The 9,365-nt window shown below is 41.1% G+C and overlaps 1 protein-coding gene across 2 annotated transcripts in view; it reads left to right on the plus strand.

Annotated features, from left to right (window-relative positions):
• Positions 1-252: 252 nt before the first annotated feature.
• SMAD4 (SMAD family member 4) overlaps positions 253-9,365 on the plus strand; it is a 50,164-nt gene continuing 41,051 nt past the window's right edge. For both annotated transcript variants that reach the window (XR_001137793.1, XM_012651786.1), the window contains exon 1: positions 253-681. The gene's annotated coding sequence lies outside the window, so the exon portion shown is untranslated. The remainder of the gene's footprint in view (positions 682-9,365) is intronic.

Here is a 9,365-nt window from a genome sequence, read left to right on the forward strand (position 1 = left end):
TGCGTACTTGGGGACTTTTGTGCCAAACAATGCCAATTTCTCTACCACCCCCTCAAGCAGGCTCCCCTCACCACAGCGGAGAAGCGGCCCCCGCCAAGGCCCAGACCCGGAGTCGGCGCCGCCCGCCGACGGCGCTGCCCTACGGGCGCCTGCGCAGAGCGACACCCCCGTCACTCCGGGCGGGAGGCGGGGGTAGCCAGGAGAAAGGAAAGCTGCGGGGGGAAAAGGGCCAAACCCTGAAATTACCCGGATGTGGTCTGCGCGCGCGCATGCTCAGTGCTCTCTCGACAAGTTGGCAGCAACAACACGGCCCTGGTCGTCGTCGCCGCTGCGGTAACGGAGCGGCTCGGGTGGCGGAGCCCGCGTTCGCGCCCGCCCGCTCTCCTCGGGAGGCCTTTGCCGTCCTCCCCTCGGCTCTGCGGCCGCCCAGGGGGTAGGAGCGGGTCAGGCGAGCCGGGCGCCCCGCGAGAGAGACCCCCTGCCGCGGGGCGGCCCGGGAGCTCGAGGCGGTCCGGCCCGCGCGGGCAGCGGCGCGGCGCCGAGGAGGGGCTGCCTGGCCCGGACGCCTCCGGGCGGGGGCCGAGGAGCGCTCCGGGCCCCCGGGTGAAGCGACCGGCCCTGCGCGTCCGTGGACGAGCAGCGGCGGGAGAGCGGGCTCCCCTCGCCATCGCCCGAGCCCAGGTAACCGCGCCATGTCCCCTCCCCTTCCCCCGGCCGGGGCCGCGCGCCCCGCCCGTGGCTTCCCCGCCCCGGGGCGGGCTCCCGGCGGCGGCAGCGGCGGCGGGGAGCGCGCGGGAGGCCGGCAGGTCCGCTTGGAGGGCGAGCGCGGCCGCCTGACGACCCTGGCCGGGGCCGACCGACGGCCCCTGCGCTGGGCTGGCCGGGGCGGGCGAGTGCCAGGCGGCGGTGCCTCGCGTCCCTCGGGCTGCGGGGTCGATCCTCTGGCCCCGAACTCCGCTCGCAGTTTGTCGGAGAACCAAGTTAAACTCGGATAGCGACTCCTGCCGCGGCCGCCGCTCCTCTTTGTTGTTCTTGAGTAGTTTCTCTGTCGCCCCGGCAGAGCGCGTTGGGTCGGCTGGAGTGTGTTGTCTTGGGGTCTAAATGAAAGTTGTAAATGGTTTGTCTTAATTTCTTTACTCAAGTAAATTTTTGTTTTCTTTTCGTCCCTTACTTTCTCTTCTTGGTTGTGTCATTCCAGTTTACGTTTGTAGCTTTGATTTGTTTACTTTTTGAGTATTGTGGGTGATGACTGTATGCAGGAAACATTCTTAGTACCTAACTGAACCTCCCCCCACCCTTAATAAATCGTGTCTCCTAATAAAAGGCTTGGTTTGTCTTATTGTTAGGACTAAATGTATTGAGCATAAAATTGGTGTAAGGTGGAGGGCGGTGGCTCCAACATATGCCCCAAACTGCTGTTACGATTTCTCAAGGTAGATTTTCAAAGACATGGGTGTGTTTAGTTAACATGAAAGGTTTCTTTGCTGATACAGAGAGGCTTTAAAAAGCTTTACTGAAGATTGATAGCTCTTTTCCTCTGAAAACTGTGGTAAACTTGTTATTTTTTTAAAATTATTTTGAAATTAACTTCGTAACGTCTTCAGTTTTTGCACCATAGTTTAAGGTGGAATTGCCAGTTATTTAGGAATAATAAATATAACAAGGTAATAAGGGAATCGTTTTAAGCACCCTGAATTGACTTTCTGTAGGCATAGGGTCTTGGCTAATTTTTGTTAACTACCTTTGCCTTTTGCCAGAACTAGCATCCTCGGGGTAGCTGCGTGATTATTCAGGTGTTTAAGAAGTAGGTTCAGTACTTTTTGCTGGCAGAAACCATTTAGAGTCTTAATAGAAAATACAGAAATGAATAATTTCATAAAGTAATTAGATTTAGGACATTGTATTTGAATAATTTTTATTGTAGATTTCATAAATTACCTTTGCCATACCCTACGGAGACTATATATTTCAGTTGAAATATAGGAAGTTCTAAAGTGTAACTTTTTTTTTTTCTACTAAGGACTTACTCTCTATTGGAAAGGTCTGGTATGATTAGTACACGATATTCCAAATTGTAAATGACTAACATTTAAAAATACGACTTCTCATTAATGTTTCTTTCATAAAGCTGTCATGATTTTATTTTCTTAAATGGGTTTGTTACAGAACAAATGTAATAGAGGTAGGCCAAGCATTTATGATTTGGAGTAGTTCTAGGTCTAAAGGTGGTGATGAATTATATAGGTTTAAGTTACTGGAATTAAAACTCAAAGCCTGTGTAGAGAAAATTGATAAAACATTTTGTGAATTTATTGATAGAAATGGCTTTTTCTTTGCTTTCCAGGTTTTTGGGTGAGTTTGCTTTAAAGAGGTATTGCATCTTGATTTAAAAAATTTTTCAGGTGAGAATGCCTACTTTGTTTAGCTAAATGCCTTCAGTGTAAATCTTAGGCTTAGGAAAAACAAAAACAAACTGCCAATCTGACTTAATGAAAATTTATGTGAAGTCTCTTTGAAATATTTTGAAATAAGTTTTAAGTAGATCATTGGCTTTTTCTGATGGCTTTGCTGCTAGAAGCAATTCTGCTTATACAGCCCAGTTACACTCCCGCTTTCCCACTTGGAAGCTATTTTTTTTTTTTTTTATTGAGCCAGTGTTATAGTAACATCGTTAGACACTAAGCTGTGAGTTGCTGAGGCCTCTACTAGGGCAGTTAACCCTACAGAATCTCCTGGATTCATTACATTTAAAATGCATATTTAATCTTGTATAAATTTTTGCATATTTTGGTGAAAGCATGTGTTATTTTTCTGATGTTTACACTTTGTTCTGTCCCCCTCTAGCTCATGCCTAACTTTTTTTTTTCATTCAGTGATTTTTAGAGTGATTGGTTCTTTAAGCATCTTATAGTACATTGGCCATTTCAGTGCTCATTGTACATGTTTGGATTTCCTTTTTTTTCCCTAGATTGTGTAGTTAGAAGAATTTTTTTTGTTTTGCTTAAAGGGATGATGAGTGATAACTGAGGTGACCCTTAATCTTGTATAAAACTGACAGTTTTATTGATTTCATTGTTTTCTGTCCACATTAAATGAAAGTTAAAGGAATTAGACCAGCATAATATAGCATCTAATACAGTTTTGTTAAATTATCAAATTTTGAACTTTTGCTCAGTAGTTGATTAACACTGAATTGTTTTAAAATGAGAAATTCAAACAGCTGACAAATATGTCTAGATATCATACATTTGAGCTACTTTCAGTATGATATGTTTGCATCATACCAAACATTTGATAATGAGTCAGATTTAGAATTTTTGAATTTTTTTTCTCATTCTAAAATGTGTAATTTTGGTGATGGGCAATTTGGCTGAATTCCAGTTTCTCAGGAACAAGGTATTTTAGGTTGTGTCACCTTGCCACTGTTACATGCTGTAACTGGCATCCAGGAAAATTTGTTTTAACCACAAGAATGAATGAAAAGTAGAGTAGTGCTTACATACGTAGAACTAAGGACGGTAGATTCTTTTTTTTTTTTTTAAGACAGAGTCTCACTCTTGCCCTGGCTAGAGTGAGTGCCGTGGCGTTAGCCTAGCTCACAGCAACCTCAAACTCCTGGACTCAAGTGACCCTACTGCCTCAGCCTCCCAAGTAGCTGGGACTACAGGCATGAGCCACCATGCCCGGGTAATTTTTTCTGTATATTTTTAGATATCCAGATAATTTCTTTCTATTTTTTTTTTTTTTAGTAGAGACGGGGTCTCGCTCTTGCTCAGGCTGGGCTCGAACTCCTGAGCTCAATCTGCCCGCCTCGGCCTCCCAAAGTGCTAGGATTACAGGCGTGCGCCAGGCCCAGATTCTTATATTAATAATTTATAAGGTTCTTATAATTTCTGATTTGTCTGGATAACTTGCTGCTGCAAATTACATGATAGGTTAGATAGACAACTACCAGAGACTGATTGTAAAGAGGTTCTGTTTGTAAATACTTTTCAGCTCAGGGACTATATTTCATTATTTACACTTGGAATGAGAGTTTTTTGCAGTTTGGAAAACTTATAAATGTGTTGGGTTCATCTTTTTATTACTTTTTTACTCCCAAGGTTTAGTGCAGTGGTTTTCAATCTTGGCTGCACTTTGAGATCTCTTGGGGAGCTTTACAAAATACTGATGACTGAATCCCACTACTAGAAATTATTCAGTTGGTCTGGGATGCACCCAGGTCAGAGTTCCACAGTGGTTGAGCTGTTTTGGGTCCTCTGACTTCTTTTGAACTATTTCACTCCTGTCAATGTCACATTCTTTAATATGGTGATTTACACATGCAATGTAATCATCTCACTTGTCTAACTTAATGGGTCTTTTGAAGGTATTGCCACATTTGTTTTACTTCCAAGCCTGTCTGTATGTCTCCTCTCTCCCTTTCTTCCTCCCCACCCCCTTTTCTTTCTTCATTTTCAGTTGATTTGAACTGTCTGGTAGCAAGTTTTAGGTAGCTGTATTTTCCATGATGAGAAATTTATATTTTCACTATTTTAAATAAGAAGTTGGTCTTCTTTTTAAAGTATACTCTCAAATGCTTGCTTGTGCTCCTTTTAGAGACTAACAACCTTAAGTGCCTAAATTAGCACAAACTCTCAACAGAATTTGGTCTTCTTAGGGGGTTAATCTGCTTGGAAACCATAAAATTTTCTAGCCACCAATTAACTGGTTGGTTCACTGGTTTTTGAGAGGCAAGTTGCATTGTTTAGCTTTTGCTGTTACTTATACAATATAAGACAGTTGCTTAACTAGCCCAGCTAGTTAGCACTTCTTTAGAGATCATCTAGGGGCATTTTCAATTCTCCATTTATTTGCATCACCTGAAGTATTTCCCAAGTGCTGATCTATAGGGTAGTTGTATCTATGTCTCTAGAAGATCTGTTTAGAAAAGTAAAATATTCTTTGCCACCCAGTTCCAATACACACGCACTGATTTAGAATGGGAATGGAGTGAAGGAGGCATGGGAATCTGTATTATTTAAAAAGTAACTCCTGATTTTAAAGGCTTTGGTTATTTTAGCATGCTTATACTTACTGTTTCATTTGTTTTAATCTAGTACAGGCTTTACTTTTTGATCATCAGTACACTGGAGTAATTTACTTAAAATCTATCAAACCTCAATTTACATGTTTTGAATGCTCATCTTATTCATGATTTTAAAAAAAGGACTGCTACTGAATATTTGTTTTTGTAGTAAGTTATAATTTCTGTATTTTAATGTGGATGAATGTATGCAATTCAGGTCTTTTTCAAGTCAGTGTATTTCTAAATATAAAACTGAGTTAAGGATATTTATCAGTGATAGTCACTGTGAATTCTAAAACATACGATATCAATAGATGGCCATTCATTGTGATAATTGAATCATCTGCTGAAAGGATGATGGAAGTAGTATGTAATGGAGTAAGCTAAGCCAGGAATTACTGTACATAAACCCACTAGGTGCGTCTATGTCATAGATATCCCCTACTGAAAACTAGTTGAAGAAAGAATTGCATGTGTATAGATGTTGAAATGAAGCAGCTGGCTAATTGTAAAGAAAAATAACACAACTTCTATATAATTAGTCTTTTTAATCAGTTGCATATATTCATATTTGTTTCACAATCTTTTTGGTAATTTGTTAGGTGAAGCTTGTAGACTAGATCAGTGCTTTGTAAAACCGTCAGTACTTCAGACTCCTAGAATGCTCTTTAAAAGGAGGGCCCTCCCCTTGAGATCTATTTAGTAGAGCTGGGCTAACCTGCAGCAGATTCTGATACAGCCCCTTTTGAAAGAATAAGCTAGATGACTTGATAGTCTTCTTCATTTAAAAGTTTTATGAAATGTATTTTTCAGTTATCAGTTACTGAAATTCAACTTAGTTTCCAGTCTTTTAAAACAGTGGTTCTCAAAGTATGGTCCACAGACTCCTGGAGATCCCTAGGACCCTTTTATTTAAGGGTCATGAAGTCAAAATTATTTTCGTAATGAAACTAAGATGTTATTTGCCCTTTCACTGTGTTGACATTTGTGCCGATGGTTAAGGAGGCAGTGGTGAGTAGATTGCTGGCACCTTAGCGTGAATCAAGGCAGTTATACCAAATCATATGAGTCCTTATTGTGTTCTTTACATCCAGACACATGTTAAGCATTTGAAAAAATGCCAGTTTCACTTAAGAATGCCCTTGGTGAAACAGTAAAAAGTTTTAATTTTTAAAATCTCTACTCAGGCATGCATGTCTTTTAAATATTCAGTGCGATTAAATGGGAAGAATGTATAAAGCATTTCTGCACATCAGAGTACGATGTTCTTTTCTAGGAAAAGCACTTGTGTGATTGACTTACAAGCTGAACTGGCTGCTTTTTAAATGGAGCATCATTTTTATTTTTACTTAACAAAATGACTGATAGATAAACCATGATTATTTAGGCTTGAGTATTTGGCAGGTATTTCCTTGAAAATGAATGAAGTGAGCTGGCCACTTCAAGGAAAACATTAGTTGCCAGTGATAAAATCTTTTAAGAGTAAATTAGATTTTTGGAAAACTTGTATCTGTCCTTATGAATTTACCGGTTTCCTAATACTAAAAGACTTTTCTGATGAAAATAGTGGTGATATTGAGGGATGTAATTTTTTTTTTTTTTTGAGACAGAGTCTTGCACTGTTTTCCTGGCTAGCGTACAGTGGCGTCATCACAGCTCACTGCAACCTCAAACTCGTAGGCTCAAGTGATTCTTCTGCCTCAGCCTCCCTGGTAGCTTGGACTATAGGCATGTGCCATTACTTCAGGCTAATTTTTTTTTTTTTTTTTTTTGAGACAGAGTCTCACTGTGTTGCCTGGGCTAGAGTGCCATGGCGTCATCCTAGCTCACAGCAACCTCAAACTCCTGGGCTCAAGCGATCCTCCTGCCTCAGCCTCCCGAGTAGCTGGGACTACAGGCATGCGCCACCATGCCCAGCTAATTTTTTCTATATATATTTTTAGTTGTCCGATTAATTTCTTTCTATTTTTTAGTAGAGACGGGGTCTCGCTCTTGCTCAGGCTGGTCTTGAACTCCTGGCCTCAAGCAGTCCTCCTACCTTGGCCTCCGAGAGTGCTAGGATTACAGGCATGAGCCACCATGTCTGGCCAACTTCGGGCTAATTTTTTATAATTTTTAATAGAGACAGGGTCTCGCTCTTGCTTGGCTGGTCTTGAACTCCTGGCCTCAAGCAGTCCTCCTACCTTGGCCTCCGAGAGTGCTAGGATTACAGGCATGAGCCACCATGTCTGGCCATAAGGGATATAATTTTAAAAAATATATAAGAAAATATGTCAACATTTGGTAGGTCTGTATAACTTATTGAACCAATATTTTCCCAAATGACCAATTCATGATGTTACAAAATCATGCATGGGTAGGAGATGCATTCAAAGTATCAGGGAAATCAATGCATTTTTATATAACAGAGCCGAAAAGTTCATTGATAAGGATTCAGATTCCACATTGCAACTATTTACGAATTGCCACTTGTTGAGTTTTGGTGTTGAGTAAAAGGTGAATATCCTTTATTATCTGAAACGGCTATTAAAATACTTCTCCCTTCCAATTACATCTCTGTGTGAGGCACATTTTCTTCATACACTTTAACCAAAACAATGTATCACAACAGATTGAATGCAGAAGCAGATATGAGAATCCAGCTGTCTCTTTTTAAGCTAGACATTAAAAAAATTTGCAAAGATGTGAAACAGTTTCACTCTGATTCCTAACTTTTTTGCTTTGGAAAGTACCATTTTTTCATAAAATATTTATATTAACACATAATAGCTTTATTATTTTAAATGAATTAATAAAATAAATGTCTAAACTTCTATTAGTTTTAATTTGTAATATAAATATCAATTGATATAGCCCACATAAACAAAAGCTGTTTGGCAGCCTCAATAATTAAGAATGTAAATAAAGGTATCCTGAGATCAGAGACTTTAACAGCTGCTATTTTAAAGTAGTTTGCTGGGGCATGCTGGCTCATGCTTGTAATTCCAGAGGCTGAGGGGGTGGATAGCCTGAGCCTAGGATTTCGAGACCAGCCTGCACAACATAGTGAGACCCTCGTCTGAGTCATCTTTTGCCTGTCCCCTTTTTTTTCACCCTTCGTATTCAGTTGGTTAAACAGTCCAATCTGTTCTACCTAGAGAAACCCCCTTGGTTTCCACTGCTCATACCCCAATCTAGGATGTTACCACTTTTCTGATCATTGTGTCCTAACTGGTTTTCTGTTTCCTTTTCCAAAGCTGTTCTTCGTGTTCTCACTAAAGTTTTCTTTCTAGTACAAATCTAATGCTGTTATTTCTCCTCTCTTTCCTACCATGAACCTACTCTAGACAAAACATGTGCTCTCTTATACCTCTCTGCTTTGTCATTTTCCTTCAGTCTGGCAAATTGTTGTTCACATGTGGTAGTCATTAGTACCATTCTACCAATATTCTAATGGCCCTCCTCTGGCACATGGTAGTATTGCAATTCTTTGTCTCCCTCATCCCTCCCTTGAAATTAGGCATGGGCCAAGGTTTCTCAGCCTCAGCACTATTGACATTTTGGGCTGGGTAATTTTTTGTTTGTGGGGCAGGGGTGGTCCTACACATTGCAAGACATTTAGTAGTGGCCCTGGCTGTTACCCACTCGATGCCTAGTAGTACTCTGCCTCCCCCACCCCTCGTTTCCAGTTGTGACCATCACAAATGTCTGCAGACATTGCCAGATGTCCCTTGAGGGACAGAGTTGCTCCTGGTTGAGAACTCACTGGTATGGCCCATATGACTCTGGGCAATCAAATGTGAGCATAAATGATAGCCTTTAAAAGATGGTGCATGAACTGTCCTGTCCCTTCCCCTGCTACTTGAGAACATGTGTAAGAAATGGAGCCTTTGTCACTCTAATCCCTGAGAGATGACCATGAAAGTGCCTCCAGTTGATCTATGATGAACATGTAGCATAAGTAGAAAATAAACTTGTTTTAAGCTGTTGATATTTTGGGGGTCGGTTGTCAATGCAGCATAGCCTAGCTGATCCTGACATATCATGGTAAGACTTAGCCTACCTAAGAACTTTCCATGCTCCCTCATTTATAGTCCCATATTACTTTATACCTCTTTTATTAATAGCATTTATTGCTAACTATAATAATATGTTTGGGTCTTCTAGATCAATAGTTCTTAATGGAATAAATACTGCTCTTTAAGGAGTATTGTGGAAATTTGTGGGAGGAGCTTTGGTGGATGGGGGCCAGGGATGCCATCCTGCAGTGTGAGGGACAGTGAAGAATTATTTTGCATCCCACAAGACTTTTATTTTA

Source organism: Propithecus coquereli, unplaced genomic scaffold, assembly GCF_000956105.1.
Source record: "Propithecus coquereli isolate 6110/MARCELLA unplaced genomic scaffold, Pcoq_1.0 Scaffold37, whole genome shotgun sequence".
NCBI classification, from domain to species: domain Eukaryota; kingdom Metazoa; phylum Chordata; class Mammalia; order Primates; family Indriidae; genus Propithecus; species Propithecus coquereli.